At 34.1% G+C, this 16,857-nt stretch overlaps 1 protein-coding gene across 1 annotated transcript in view; it reads left to right on the top strand.

Annotated features, from left to right (window-relative positions):
- The window catches only part of CCDC178 (coiled-coil domain containing 178), a 305,267-nt gene that overhangs the window by 260,552 nt on the left and 27,858 nt on the right, over nucleotides 1-16,857 (top strand). The window lies entirely within an intron of this gene.

Here is a 16,857-nt window from a genome sequence, read left to right as displayed (position 1 = left end):
ACTGATACTTTGCTTTAGATTGAGTTGAGCCTCTAATTTAACACAAGAAAAACTGAGGAAAAAATTGAGAGGAAACAGTGAGGTTAAAGAACTTGTCCAATATCACAATATAAGAGCTGATACTGTGATGAAAACAAAGGTAGTCTTTAACATAAAACTATATTTTTAAATTACTCTTGGAGAATCACATTTAGGACTGATCAACCACTCCATCTAATTAAATAAGAATTGCATTTTTTGTAAAATGGAGAAGTCCATAAAAAAGGTATTTTTATGATATAGTGAAACTCTGATTTTTACTTGCATAATTGTTTTAATTATGTGCCATGTGTATTGGCACATAAGCATTGATAAGCAATGCTTCCATTGATAAGCAATCCCATTCATTTGAAATGCAGTCCTGTATGTAGATTAATGAAACATTATTCCCAGGGACCATGCCATACAATTCCTTTAGCTCAGCAGCTGGTTCAGCACAACACCCATGAAACAGAGGGCGGGTCATTGCCAAATGGTATCTGAAGTTGTTGGCATGACTTAGCTCCTGTCATCCAAATAGCTAACAAAATATTAATATCTTCAAGTAAGCCATTAAACAAAACACTGGACCTGTTGGTACTAAACCATGAGTCAGCCACTTTGGAAATAGAGAATGATATTCTAATCACTAAAACCAGAATTCTATTCTGATTCTTATTTTTCTCCCTTTTACACCCATGGAAGACATAGGTAATCAGCACCAAATACTTTTTTTTTTTTTTTTTTTTGCTTTGTACAGGCCAGTCCTCCACAACCTTCCAAACACAATGCTCCAAGGGGCTATAGCTAATTAATTAAAATCGAGACTTGAGAAACCTATTTATCTACTTACCAACTCATAACTCCTATTGAACAAAGCAATGAACTTTTTATTATTCTAGGTCAATTTTAGTCTTGGAAGCTTTTCTGATCAGTTTTCTATAAATATACCTGTGTGTCAACCTCTATATTCCATTGAAGTAATTTTTCCATAAGACTGTAAGTTCAGTATTAAAGGAAATATGTTACTTTCATCTCAGAGGCAAAGTGGAATTTGGGTTCCATGATGCAGGCTCAAATTCATACAATAGAAGAGTTAACAAAGGGTTAATGTTATTTTTTCAAGTGAGGAAAATTTGCCAGAAGAGTCCCTTAACCTTTCAATTTTCGCTGCTTTGACTTTTGTATCTGTGTTATCATGATTTTTCTTTCTACATCTCTAAACCTCCTTGCTTTTGTGAAATAGTTCACCAAGATAAATTGAGGAACTGAATTAAGACAATGACAATAGGCTTAGAGAAAAATAATGGAATCCAAACAAATTTAGGAGTTAGAAATTAAGATATTAGCAACCAATCAGGTAGGTGTACCTGAGGAAAGAGGAGAGGCTGGTGGGTAACTCTGAGGTTACTCTGAATCACTCGAGGTAACATTTGAGAAGAGAAGCTGCATCGTTAGTGAACTCCCTGGTCAAAGGAACAGAGCTTCTGCTTCAACCACAGGGTGAACTGCTAACCCCCAGACCTGGGAGTTAGCACGCTCCTCTTTCTCACCGCCATCTCCTTTTTTCCTTTTAATTTTACCCTTTCTTTCAGGCCTGGTCAGGCCATGTTGCACCATGAGACTCATTAATTCCTTGAGGCCAGCTTTGTTTGTCCACTGATGTGTTCTCCTCGTACTAGAGTGACCTCTGTTTATGCCTCAACACAGAAGATTCCTTTCCTTTCTTCAAAGATCATTCTAAGGCTTACTTCCTCTAAAAAGCTTTCCTGGACCATGGGAACTACAGTAATTTCAATCCATTTTGAATTCCTCATTCTGTACCACTCACAGGATAATTTAACAAACACCGTTGTATGCTACTGGTCATATTTATATGTGCATGTGCCTGCCCTTTGCGGATTCTACTCTGCTTGGGAAGTGGCAGTGTTGTGTTTTGTACAGTGTGGCACATCCCATGGCTCCTAATATAAGTTATGCAAGTAATAGGCGGTCAGTAAATATTGAAGGGGAAGAAAAGGCTGCACCTCCTTTAAAGTAGGTGAGAAATTCTGTTGTCTAGCTGCTTCATACCTTTTCAAGGTGCTTAATTTAAACTGTGCATGCTTCCTGGTACTAGAAAAACAGGCTTAGTAACTTAAAACAGCACACATTCAACATCATATGACTCTGGAGGTCAGAAGTCCAAAATCAATCTCACTGAGCTAGAGCTAACGTGTGCGTAAGGCTGCTGTCCTCCGAAGGCTCTGAGAATGGTTCCGTTCCTCCTCCATCTTCCAGGAGGGCTGCCTGAATTTGTTACCTCGTGGCCCCTTCCTTACAGTGACCTCAGCACAGTGTCATCGCGTCTTCACTGACTGCTTCTGTCTTCCTATAACTTCCTCTGCCCCTGCCTCCCTCTTTTAAGGGCTTTCGTGATTACATTGGGTTTACCTGGATAATTCTGGATAATCTCCCCACCTTTACACCCCTACCTTAATTACATCTGCAAAACCCCTTTTACCATACAAGGATTCAAGGATTAGAAAGTAGACCTTCTGGGAAAGGGGGATGTGATTCACTCTACCGCAGAACTCTTTCTCTGATCCTCATGTGACAAATGTTGAGTCCCTACCATAGTGCTAAACAATAGACCACAATTGAGAACAAAGCAAATATCTTCAGCTCAATGTGCTCAGAATCTACTGGCAATTTGCATGTTAAAAAGATTTATAATTCCACGTGACACATGCCTTATTGAACATAATATTAGACCCCTACGGGAACATGGAGGAGGAAGCATTTTCTTTCTGCCTGGGGCAGGGAGATGCCTTCGGAAAGGGTTCTCCGTGGAGCAGTCATCTCTGTTGTATCACAGACCGTGTTGTACCGAGTTAACCCGTGGTGTTGGTTCAACAGACTTCACAGCTAATAAAATTTTACAATGTATGATTTGGTGTAATTGAAGTGAAAAGAACCCAGCTTCCTTGACATTCATTAAAAGCTTCATATTTATTAATTAAGTCATTCAAATAATATCTTTGGAGGAATTCCCATGCATCTGCCCCTGGGTGAGGCGCAGGGAGCGCAGAGATGGTTGTGTGAACCCTGCCTCAAGCACCTGAAGGCCCAGCTGAGAAAGCAGACATTCGGCCTTTTGTTGCTTCTTGTCACTTTAATAATTCTATCTTTCCTGTTGCTCAGAAGTCACCTCATTTTTTCACAGTGTCCATTGTCTCTTATTTACTGTAAGGCTTCGCATTTTCTCAGCTTTCTCATCTTGCGATTCCTCCCCTCCCCCCACTCCCAAAGCAAACTTTGAATGCCCATGAGCCATGGTTCAGGAATGTCGTGAGTAGTTTTGTGTAACAGCTTCTATGTTTCAAATTTAACCTTCTGATCGTAAGTTTGACTTGAAACTTGTATTTAGAAATATTCAGAAAGTTTATCCTATTTTATAAAGTATTTCAGAAACAGCAAAATCTTATTGATTTGATAATCCCACATGTCATGTAACAAGCAGAACAAGCTGTCAAAAGAACAAAGGAACGACTACATCTCCACAAAGCTCATTTACTCGAAGTGAAAGAAAAAAAACAATTGTTTGATTTGACAAACAATTGTACTTAAACTAACATGACAGAAAATATAATAAAATTGGTTCAACTATTACACTTTCATTGATTCCAAGGACTATAACTAAGTGTCTACATGTTGAATTTATAGAAAATATAGCCTCTTTTGAGGTATGATTTGAGAAGGCCTAGAAGGTCCCATTATTTCTCTACTATTTACCACAAATAAAATACAGCATTGAGAATTCCTATTTTTCACTTTATTCCCTTTGATAAAGCAATGTGCAGATGCCCTTTTGAAATGTATGAAGTGGTTAACACAAAACCCTTTGAGTATTGCTATGTAAAATATAAATTGGTTAATTGGACTACCCAGTTCATACGGGGATGTATCTTGAGAAGGAAATTCGGGGCGGACAGGGTCAAACATAGCAAGAGCTTTGTTGAGAGTGGAAGAAGAAGATCAGAAGATTTCTCTGTGTAGTCTTTGAAGAACCAACTTTGGGAAAGCAGCCAGGGGTCACCCTGAGGACACAAGGGGGCTGGCATAAGTGCAATGAGAGACTTGGAAAAGGAAGAGCAACACTTAACAAGTAAATAGAGAGGTACCCAAGTTAAAATTTAGTTTTAACAATTTTGAAAAAAATTCTCAAGCTTGTGTGAAGCCTTCACCCCCCAATCCTGACATACCACCATTCTGGTTCAGAAGTCTTACAGCACCATGTTTTTCATCTTTAACAACACAAATAAAATTTTATAATTGTGTTCTTATTTGTTGCTTACTCATGAAGTTCAGTTTTCCCCATAGGTTGTAAACTTCATAATCCTGTTGTCCTTGACTCTTGATCATCTCTGTGAATCTGAAGCCCTAAAAATGTATAGGTATACAATAAGGACCTAAGTTAGCTGTTTAATTTGTTCAGCAAATATTGATCAAGTGTTAAATAAAAGTATGAGAAATTAAATAAGACATGGATTTAAATCCAGGCTTTGTCACCACATAGCAAGTTATTTAATCTAGCTAAAATCCTCTTTTATTAGCCTATGAGATTAATGAAGATTAAAATGAGATTAATGAAGAACAACTGAAGTATTATAATAAGTAAAGGGTTTTTCACAGTACCTGGCACATAATATATACTTACCAAATAATAATAAGAATAAATATATGTTGTATCATATAACATAAGTAAATGATTTTATTATTCATTATATTATACATTATCATTATGTATTATAGATAATTATAATAATTTAATGAGTATAAAAGAGTATCTCATTGTGGTCTTAACTTTCATTTTCCTAGTTACTAATAGGGTATTTTCATTTCTCTTGTAAAAAACTGTCTTTTCCCTCTTTATCATTGGGTTTTACAACTTTTTCTGCCTCATATTGTTATTGTTCATATATATTTAGGATTCATAGACATATCACAGAAGGTAACATTTTGGGTTTTTATGTATATGATAAATACATTTTCCAAACTGTGGCTTACCTTTTTCGTCTTTATGGTAATTTTTGATTTAAAAACAGTTCTGATGAAGTAGAATTCAAACATATTTTCCTATTTATGTAGATAAAGACATTTTCGTATATTTGTAAAATTTTAAACTATCACCTTTTACATTTAAGTTTTTAACACATATGGAATTTATTTTTATGTGTAATGTTAAGATTGGATCATTTTTCTTCACATTCAGAAGCCACTGTCAGAATAATTACTTTGTCCGTTTCTAGTTGATCTGCCATGCCCACTCTTATAGCTCCAGGTTATCTATTTTTCCTGTTGATTAATATGTCAATGACTATAGCAAAACATACCGATGTAATTACTATCTTTGTAGCAAATCTTGATGTATAGCAGGGCAGGTATCTCCACCTTTACCTCCTTCTAGAGTGTTTTGGCTAGTTTTTGCTATTTGCTCTTCAAAATTAATTTTATAATCAGTTTCTTTTCTAAGTTCCCAAACTACCCTGTTGCTAAGAATTGACTTACTGCTATAGATTGATTTGCCAAGAACTGACAACCTTAGGACATTGAGTCTTTCTCTGTGTGGACATGGTTCCTTATTCTTCTCTTTTGCTCTTATTTAGCATCTTTAAATCAGTTTTCTAATTTTTCCGTATAAATCCTACGCAATTTTTAAAAATATTTGTTTGAAATTCTTTTATAATTGGGTGCTTTTGTGAAAAAAAAATTTAATTATAGTTTCTAAAAGTTTCTATCTGATGAATAAAATTTTCATTGATTTCTAAATATTGATCTTATATGCAGCCACTGGCAAAGATTTATTATTTTTATAACTAACAGTAAATTCTCTTGCATTATCTACACAAGCAATGCCAGTTTCTTTCCTTTGATATTTATGTGGTTATATATATATATATTTGTTTTGGTTTGGTTTTCTTTCCTCACTACATTGTTTAGTACTCCAGTACAATGTTGTATAACAGGAGTCAACAAACTATACTTTCTGGCCAAATGTGGGCCTTCCACATGTTTTGGTACTGGCCACGATACTCTTAAATACTTGAAAAAAAATCAAAGGAAGACTAATACTTCTGGACATGTAAAAGGTATATAACCTTCAAGTTCCGTAAATAGTTTAACTGTAATACAGCCACACGTTTGTTTACATATTGTCCACAGGCACTTTCTTGCTCGCTCAACAGATTTGAGTAGTTCCAATAGATGGTTTGACCCACAAAGCTAAAATATTTACCCCATTTTTTCCAGAAAAGTCCCCCAACCTTTGTGTATAAAGACAAGATAATCATTGTTGATACAAATGGGCCTTGACTTTTTTCCAACTGCGTTTCTGCATCTAATAAAATGATCATATGGTTTCTCTTCTTTGTTCACTTAATGTATTAGTAAAGTGCATGCTTAATATATTGATTTTGATACGTTTTTTAGTCTTAGGATAAATTCAACCTGGTCATGGTTATAGTTTTATAAATTGCCATATTCATTTTACAAATACTTACTAGAACTTTGCATATAAGTTTAAAAATATAATTGAATTCTACATTTTCTATCTTTCATACTACTTATCTGATATTAATTTGCATGTTATATTAACCCTGTAGAATGATCCTGGGAATATTCTCTTTTTCTTTTTTCTGAAAAAGTTTGCATAAGATTGAAATAAATTACACATGTGAAACTTGAACAAACTCACCTATAAAACTTTCAGAGCTGAGTGTTTTCTGTATGAGAGTAATTCTTACTACAGTTACAATATACTTAGTAGTTATAAGACTACGAGACATTCTATTTTGTCTTGAGTCAGTTTTATTAAGTCCTTTTAGTAGATCTTTTTTCATTTTATTTTAAATTTATTGTACAAGATTACTCACAGTATTATGTTTAATGTTTTTATCTCTACTGTGTCTATTAATTTTACTTCCTTTTCCAAGTCAAATATTATTAATTTTCTCAAGAACATGTGTATACACAAACATGCACATATGTATGTATATTTGCTAGATCATTTGGTAAGGCTATTAATATTCATTATTTTCATTTGATTTGCGAAAACAATTGGCTATGTTGAAATCTCTCAAAGGTTGATACATTTGTTGACTTCCTTTCTTATTGCTTTAGTTCCATACGAGTATTTAGTTAATGTATGTTTCTAGTTAATTGAACTATTTTTTTCTAATTTCTAAGAATGTTCTTTTTCTTCAAGATTCTCACACCAGTTTGGGAGTCTTGGGCAATTGTCCCGCTCAACACTTGTTTTATTTGGTTAACTTATACTAAACTTGACTCATGTCATTTCCAGTGTGAATCTTCCCATCTTGTGCAGAAGTCATCAGGTGTTCCTTCTCTGAGGTCCTGTTCATCTGCTTTCCATTCATCTCCTACATTTATCTATCTACATAAAAATCTCGTTTATCTCATATATACATCTGAGCCAAATTTGAGACAGCAACCAGCTGGTCCAGTGGATCCTGGAGCCCTTGGATCCAGGGCCTGGGCTCTGACACAAAGCACTTTCTCAGTAAAGGTCTGCTCTGTGAATGAGTGGTAGTAGCTACACTATGTTCCAGCTGGGAATGTCTAGTATTAATGATGTGATGGGAGTGATACAGTATTTCTCTTCCACAATATGCTGTAAAAATGTAAGGCACAAGTATCAGCTGAGAACAAATATCTGAGTATAAATATGTATCTGTGTCTGTGAATTTCCCTCTTATAAGAAACTGCTTTCACCAAGTCCCACAGATTTGGGGTTGTTGTGTTCTCATTTTCAGCTATTTCAAGGTACCTTTTGATGTCTTCTTTGACTTCATTGCTAGCCCATTCATTGTTTAGTAACACTTGAGTTAGCCTTTATGTCTTTTGTGATTTTCAGTTTTTTTCTTGTGAATGATTTCTAGTTTCATGCATTGTGGTCAGAGAAGATATTTGATATGACTTCAATCTTCTCGACTTCAATCTTCTCGAATTTATTGAGACTTGTTTTGTGTCCTCATATGTAGTCTATCCTTGAAAATATTTCATGTCCACTTGAAAAGAATGCATATTATTCTGCTTTGGGATGAAATGCTCTGAAGACATCAATTAAATCCATCTGATCTAGTGTGTCATTTAAAGTCAGCATTTCTTTGTTGATTTTCTGTCTGGAAGATCTATTCACCTATGTCAGTGGGGTGTTAAAATTTCCTACTAAGACTCTATTGTTGCCAATCTCTCTCTTTATGTCCTTAATATTTGCTTTCCATATTTAGGTGCTCCTATGTTGGGTGCATAAATGTTTACAAAGGTTATATCCTCTTGTTGGATTGCTCCCTTTGTTATTATTTAGTGTTCTTTTTGTCTCTTACTGTATAGCCTTTGTTTTAAAATTTGTTTCATCAGATACTTTTCCTTCCATTCATATGAAATATCTTTTTTCATCCCTTTACTTTTAGTTTGTGTACCTTCCAGTCTGTTGTGGGTCTCTTGGAAACAGCATATATGTGTATATGGGTCTTGTTTTCTTATCCACTCAGCTACCCTAGGACTTATGACTGGAGCATTTAAGCCATTCACATTTAAAGTGATTATTGGCAGGTATGTCTTTAGTGCCACTTGAGACTTTAACAATAATTTTAGAATTAAAAATATAATTGCATTCATTTATTTGTTTTCAAACAGTTCATGGTATTTGTGTGTAAAATTTAGTAATTTAATTAAAAATATCTAAACTACTATTTTTTAATCCTTAAAATAAAATATCCATTATAATGCAGTCATTTTGTTTAAGAATTAGATATCTATGAAACAAAAATGTCCGTGAGTTTTGCAGCTTATTACTACTATTAAATGTGTAAAATATTGGGTTAGTTACTGTCTGTTACAAGTCATGGTAATGTGTTATGTACAAATGAAATATATGTGTATATTCATCTAAAGGATAGTCTTGACCTATTCACTACAAGAATTAGAAATGTGTGTTACGGATGAGCTTTCCTTCTCTCATGCCTGCAGAGTTTTTATACATTAAGAGAGGTCAAAATAAAAAAATTTTAAATGTGTCATTCTTTATATAATCAGAGAAGAGAGGAGTTTTTATTAATTTCTTTAAAGTCCAGCTCCAGATTTGGGAATGCATGTGAGTTCTATTTTTTGAAGTATACCTAGGCAGTTGACAAAGGACATTTCCAGAAATGAGCTATGTGATCTTTAACACTAGTCCGTGGAATGAATTTGAGATTTGTGTGTTGTACATGTGTAGCCTGGGAGTTGAGTACTATAAAAAGAACAGTATTAACTGGATTTTGTATATCTGTCATCCCTGCAGTGCGAAAAGTCTGTGGGGTAGTTTGTAATTGCCATTGTTTGGCTTATTACAATAAACAGAACTGATAAGGCTTAAGCTATTTGCCTTGTGAGCTGCACTTCACATCACTCGTTTGAATTAAAATCACATGCACATATCTGCACTTAGTTTTATGTATCTGTCAGAAATAGAGAAAGGCAGTATGCTTTTAGTGTGTGAAACCATAGAACATACAGGTCAGAAATTATCATTATTTTAATATTCTAGTGCAAATGGGTGATTATATGTGTGTTCCTATCACCTATCTTCTATCTAAAGTATATTTTTATAGGAAAATACTGATTTTTTACAAGTGGCCTTCATCACATTTTGTCAAAGCTTTAAATACGATCTTAGTGCATATGACCGTCTGTACAAGGCAGCATGTTTTTTCTCTGTCAATTACATGAGATTGTTTTAAAGCTGCTTCTATGGTTGGACAATCGGACTATGTTTGTAGATAGGAAATACAAGTAGATTATCTGAACTGCTTTGATTTTTCTCCCAAAGTAAAAATTCTTCATAATATTTTTACTCTTAGGAAGCAGGCTTCTCACCTATGCAATTCTTGGCTCACTAGCAGTCACAGCAGATGAACTTTCAAATTTTCAGATAACTGTGATTAGTTGATTCATGCGTACACAAGGTACTTCCTTCAGAAATCCTGTATGTAACTTCTAACAATTGCCACACATCATCACCACCATACACCCACCCCCAGTTCTCACCCCGGTGTACTGGAGAGTGATTTTTCCTTCCAGAATTTGGAATGTGCCACACTTCTCATATTTTTTCTACATGTTGTGTTCAATAAGTTTGTTTATTACCATGATTCTGTTAATTTCCCATTGGAATGTTGTATCTAACAGATTTTCCATGTTGTATGCAGAAGGAGTTTGTGTTTTTTTAAACTGCTGCCCAGTTTTTATAAAGATATTCTTCCTCCGAAAAAGTATAATCTAAATGAAATATTGCTTTATAATATGTTTCCTATGGTCAATTTTTCAGGAGTTGTATATTTTGATTAGTCCAGTGATGGACAAGTCATTCTGCATACACAAAGAATTTGAAGTGTTGCCCACACACATTCAGTACTTCCATTAGTATCACCTTTGTATTATAAGGGACTTCTGTGTTTTCAGTAATGACTGGTCTTTGTTTTCTGGCAAACAATTTATAGTTCATTTTCAGATAACTATACATATGGCATTTGTATTTTAATTAAAAAGGCTGTTATTATGTCTGATTCTTATAAGCAGAAATTCATTATAAGGACACTTCTCATTTCCTTGAGATGTTCTCTCTCCTTTCTTCCAGGGTTCTTAAATAGCAAAATCCAGTTAAATTATGTGCTTTGGGGAGTTAATTTTTGCCACCATATGTCTCTAAAAATGATTTAATTTTATCTAATGCATATTTGCAGTGATATTTATGTTCTCTCCTGCACAGAGACAATAAGGATTTAAAAAAACATTAGTCTACTACTGTTTTAACACAGTAACACACAATGTTTGTATAATATTACAAAAATGTCTGTTTATTTAGTTTTATTTTTAATACCTGAGCTCTATTGTTGCTTTTTAAAACTTTGACTTAGCAGAGCATCTTTATGATATATAAACATGGCTGATATAAAAATGTTACTGCCATTATTCTTATTAGAGATTTGATCTTCTGATTTGATAATGTGGTTAGAAAATTTAAATCACAAAATTAATTATAATCTAAAAACTAATTTGAGAGATTATTTAAAAACTCTCTTCAAAGTTTTATACATATCCTATGCTTTTTCACATGAAATTACCACCAATCCTCCCCTAATTCCTGCAAATTCAAATCTCATGAAAATCTATATACGTGTAGGTCTATCTTCAATTTAGTATAAAATAAGTTATACAGTTACTACTCAACCACGATATTAATTATGTGATTGATAGAATAACAAAATTGTTAGACAATTTATGAAGCCACTGGAAGTAGTAATTTTTTTCATATTGATGTAATTCTTAATATTTTATTTATTTTTTGAATTTAAATATATCTTTTTTTATTTTAATTGTTGTTCAAGTACAGTTTTCTGTTTTTTACTCCCGTCCCAGCCCACCCACCTAGCCCTTCGTCTCATTTCCATCCCCCCTAGTTTTTGTCCATGTGTCTTTTGTACTTGTTCCTGTAAACTCTTCTCCTTTTCCCTTGAAATTCCCTCCCCTCTCCCCTGTGGTCCCTGTCAGCCTATTCTCTATTTCAGTGTCTTTGGTTATATTTTACTTGTTTGATTATTTTTTTTGTTTGGGTTCCAGTTAAAGGTGAGATCATGTGATATTTGTCTTTCACCACCTGGCTTATTTCACTCAGCATAATGCTTTCCAGTTTCATTCATGCTGTTGCAAAGGGTAGGAGCTCCTTCTTTCTTTCTGCTGCATAGAATTCCATTGTGGTAAATGTACCACATTTTATGGTAAATGTACCATAGTTTTTTGATCCATTCATTTACTGATGGGCACCTAGGTTGCTTCCAGCACTTGGCCATTGTAAATTGTGCTGCTATGAAGATTGGGGTGCATAAGTTCTTTTGGATTGGTGTTTTAGGGTATAATCATAGCAGTGGAATTGCCAGGTCAAAAGGCAAATATATTTTTAGTTTTCTGAGGAAATTCCACACTGTTTTCCATAATGGCTGTACCAGTCTGCAATCCCACCAACAGTGTACTAGGGTTTCCTTTTCTCCAAAACCTCTCCAACAAGAATGAACAAATGGGATCTCATCAAAATTCTTAATATTTTAGATAGTTCTTTATTATAGGTAACATCACACTGAGTTGATACATAATAAAAATCTCATACAGACAAGCAATTTTTATATTTGAAATATAAATATTTTTAATGTTGATCTTGTAGACAAAGTAAGTTCCTACACTCTCATCATCTCCTATTGTTAAATTGTAGAGCCTCTTGAGTTTTCTATGTAGACATTCTTTCTAACCTTTACACCTTTTTTCTTTTATTTCCTTACTGTTGTGGACAGTATCTACGGTAAAATTTTAAATCGAGGTATTGATTTCTGACATCCTTACTTTATTTTTCCCGGAATTCATGGGAGTGTTTTTAAGTGTCTTTACTTTAGTAAAATACTTATGGGAGTTTTTTTTTATTTCTATCCTTTATTAGAATATAGAAATTTTCTTCTCTTCCTATTCCTAGATAATTTTGCAATAGTGATTGTTTTTGTTTAGCATTGAGTCATATCAACTTTTGGGGGGGTGATACTCTTTTCTTTAATATATTGATATGTTATGTTATATGAAAATATTTGTTGAGAATGAACCATTTTTAGATTTCCAGAATTATTAAAATACAGTTCTTATTTACTGTCTTCAATGAAAATAATGAGCCTCAAGATGGTACAAACTGTATTTCATCTATTGAAGTTATTATTAATCACCCTCTTACAACAAATAAATCATTTCCAGTTTCAGTCTTAAACAAAACAGTGAGTTAGGAGGGCACTTTTACTTTTCAGTATGAAAGATGGAAGGGAAATTATTTCCTTGCTAGGCAAAGAGAAAAGAGAGGAAGATAATTAATAATTTATTGTTAACTATTCCTGCAAAACTTGCCCCAAACTTCAGCAGCTTAAGCCAACAAGCATTCATTTTCTCACACAGTTTCCCAGGGTAACGAATTGGGAGCTGCTTAGCTGTGTGGTTTTGGCCTAGGGTCTCCCACAGGCTGCAATTTAGCGCTGGTCAGGGTGGCTGTCATTTGAAGAAGCTGGAGAATCTGCTATCGAGATGATTCACACAGCTGTTGGCCAAAAAATGCTTCAATTCATCACCATGTGGGTCTTTCCAAAGAGCTGTTCACACAATATGGGAGCTGGCTTCTTCCAGCTCAAATGATCCGAAAGAATTAGAGAGGGAGAAAACCCCGGAGAGAAGACACCATTATGTGTGTGTGAGTGTGCTTGGGAAGTGGCATTCTACCCCTTCTGCCATCTTCTGTTCTTTACAAGAGAGTCACCAAGTCCAGGCCACACTCAAAGGGACAGGACTGCTTTGCTTCCCGAAGGAGGGGATATCAAATGATTTGAGGGCCTATTTTTAAAATCACACCTATGAACACTTTTTTTTCTAAAACACAGTAAATTAAAAATATACTTCAACTCTCTTTCACCCCATTTTTCTACAATGCGGCCTATCTTTTTTGGGATAGATATAGTATGCTTTTTACTTTATTCTTGTGTCTTTCTTAATGTAAACCAGAAAACTGTATGCTTCAAACAGGCCTTGGAGAATGCCTAAAATGGTGATGCTTTGAAATTTCTGCTTTTAATGCTGAAAACATGAAAGAGATGTAAGGCAATATTTTGGTGCTAATTTGTTTATGTGTAAGCCCTAATGTTTTAAAACCTATAATAGGAATATCAAATAGTGTTATTTTATTCTTTCAATTTTATATGCATAACAGCAATAAAATAATATTAAAATTTATATAACTAGAGCTTTTCTGTGTCATAATATATGCACTATAACATTTAGTATTAAATCCAGGTTTATGTGATATACAGGAGTTCACAATTATGAATTTATATAGGCAAACAAAATAACTTGGATTAATAACAAAATCCATATAATTCAGTGTTTTAAAGTAGGAAATGGAGAATCATTCTTGAATGTCACAACATTAATTTACTCTGCTTTACTGTCAAACAGTATTAAGCTTTAAAATATTAACAAATGTCATGAGAGCCTAATCAAATTTACAGAATGTATTTCTACCAAATGTGTAAAGGTTTATCGTACACAACATTCACAAATGTGCATTGCATGCAATGCTCCCATTAACACAAGATCACCAGCCCTCTGCACCTCACTGTACCACATCACAGTGGGCACTGGTGGGTTTTTTCTCTTCATGAATAGGTACACAATGACCATTACCTCAAAAGAGGTATCAGTGAATTCCATCTTTGGGCTTCCTTCAGCAAACAACTCCAAAAGCAAATACTAAAGGCAGGCTTAGCAAGTCTACTACAAATTCAAACTGGTCAGAAGCCATTGCCAGAAAACTCTTCCAATTCCTTCTCACCATTTTATTTTTTAAATTTATTTATTTATTTTGGATGAGGAAGAGAAACAGAGACAAAGACAGAGAGGGATTCATTGTTCCACCTATTCATACCTTCATTGGTTGATTCTTGTATGTGCCCTGCCTGACCAGGGATCAAACCTGCGACCTTTGTGTATAAGGACAATGTTCTAACCATTGTGTATAAGGACAATGCTCTAACCAACTGAGCTACCCAACCAGGGCACCTTTTTACCATTTTAAATGGCTTGGAGTATAAACCAGCTGTTTCCTGATTCAGCTTTCCTGATAAAGCTGGATATCTTCACTTTCTCTTTTATAAAACAAAATTGAGGGCAATGAAATTAAGGATCTTTTCCTAAAATGACTCTAACTGCTGTAATATCCTCCTTCTTAGTTCAATAAGAGTGTATCCATTCTCTTCCAAAATTCTTGCAATACTAGTTTGGAGCTAAGCAGCTTCCCAATTTATGTTAATGGCTCTAAACTCCATTCTTATTTCTAAATATACGGCAGGTCCATCGAGTGTGTTTGGGCTTCTCACGGTCCCTTTTTATTTCTCTACCACTTCTCCCTCATCTCTCCTCACCGTCTCTAAATTCTGTATCAGAGGGCAGGAATGCAGTTATTTTAAGAACAAATGATTACATTTCAGGAATGCAATCATTGGAGTGTTTCATCCCCAAAATACTGGGCTAACTGACGTTGAAGAGATAAAAAATATTCCAATTCCTTTGTTTTTTCCAACTTGATTTCTGTCATCACTAAAGGGTGTGTATTTTTGTGTTTTTTCCATTACTTGGTTTATTTTTCTCTTCTCCCACCAATTAGTAGTTTCCCAAAAGTCTTATTCACTTCTTCATTTCTGCGATTAGAATATTCTGAGTTCACTTTTTGAGTTAATATCAGTAAATACTTACTGAGTGATCACTGCTGACATCTTATTATTGGGTTGCTACCGTAAGCACTTCCTTAAAATAGTCGTCACCATGGCCAGCTTTTTCTCAACCATCTTTCTGGCATCTTAAATCTTTTTTCTATATATTGCTGTTCATCCTTTTTCTCTTTAATATGCATATGTATGTCTGTGTATGTGACTCGTATTGGATGTGGTTTATTTTCTCCTTAAGAATTCCTTCATCTTTTTGTTTTCCTTTCCTGGTTTTTTCTCCAGAGGCTTGTTGGCTATAAATTTCCCCCCAAATCTCTTTTTTTGAGACACTACTCTTTCATAGTTGATATGCAAGGAACTTTGCTACTTGAATAGCTACAGATAACACTTGTGTGGGGGCCAATGTAAGGCCTTTTGGACTACCTCAAGCCACAGTGCAGAAAACTGTATAAATGAGACTTACCATGTACAGCTGCTTCTCCTCATTTAAGATGTGAATGTGGGAAATATTACCATTTGGTGCCTTTTCGTTGATGAGCTCCCCTTTGCCATCCCTTCTACATATTAAAGATCTCCCACTTGAAAAAAATTACCTTCACTCCAAAGTATTCCTCTAAAACTCATCTCTCTTATTTACCTTTCCTCATATTTGTGGATACCATAATGATGGTATAATACATAGACTAAAGTGTCCTCACATCTTAATGAGGGTATAAGATGAAGCACACCCTCCCCTCATTGGCTGTCAGACTTGTCAGAAAAATATTTTAATATCATATTAAACTATTAAAATTTATACTTATATGTGTTATAGAAATAAAATTAATATCACAAATAAGTGATTTTAATTTTAATAACATCACTCTTCAACAAGTGATGTTCCTCCTCGATTCCATAACCTAAATTATCTGAAATGTCCATAAACTAATTCCAGGTAATGCATTTCAGCATTGAGTAAGCTGAAATATCTATAGTTTATAAAGTTATATTTTCTTCCTAAGTTAACTAATTAACCAAGAATAGAAGCTTTATTTTTCAACACATAATATCTATGTGTGGCTTATTACAATGCATAGTGAAGATAATGATGACAAAGAATTCACATGAAATACCATGTAACTTTTAAAAATTCTTATTTGTAAGTAAAGTGTTTTATTAAAATATGCATATAGAAAAGTGGACAAGGTAGATGCATTGTTTGGTGAAGTTGCAAAAGATCCCTTACATGTAACCAGTGCCCAGATCAATAAAGGAACATAAAATACTATATTTTGTGACATGTTTTATTCCGTTATGAAGAAATGTTTGATAGGAAATTTTGAGTGTTTATTATTACGCAAAACACACTAAAGAAATCAACAAAAGCCATTGCCCACATTTTCAAATCCAAACAAGGTTTTAGTGACAGATATATTATATATAAATATTTTAATATAGATTTTACCATTAATTTTATGAAGTTTATTCCTTTGAAAATAATCTAACTATAACATTT

Source organism: Sturnira hondurensis, unplaced genomic scaffold (genome assembly GCF_014824575.4).
Source record: "Sturnira hondurensis isolate 20B ecotype Veracruz unplaced genomic scaffold, ASM1482457v3 Scaffold0001872, whole genome shotgun sequence".
Classification (NCBI taxonomy): domain Eukaryota; kingdom Metazoa; phylum Chordata; class Mammalia; order Chiroptera; family Phyllostomidae; genus Sturnira; species Sturnira hondurensis.
Note: the sequence above shows the minus strand (reverse complement) of the source record. Positions and strands in the feature narration are given on the sequence as shown.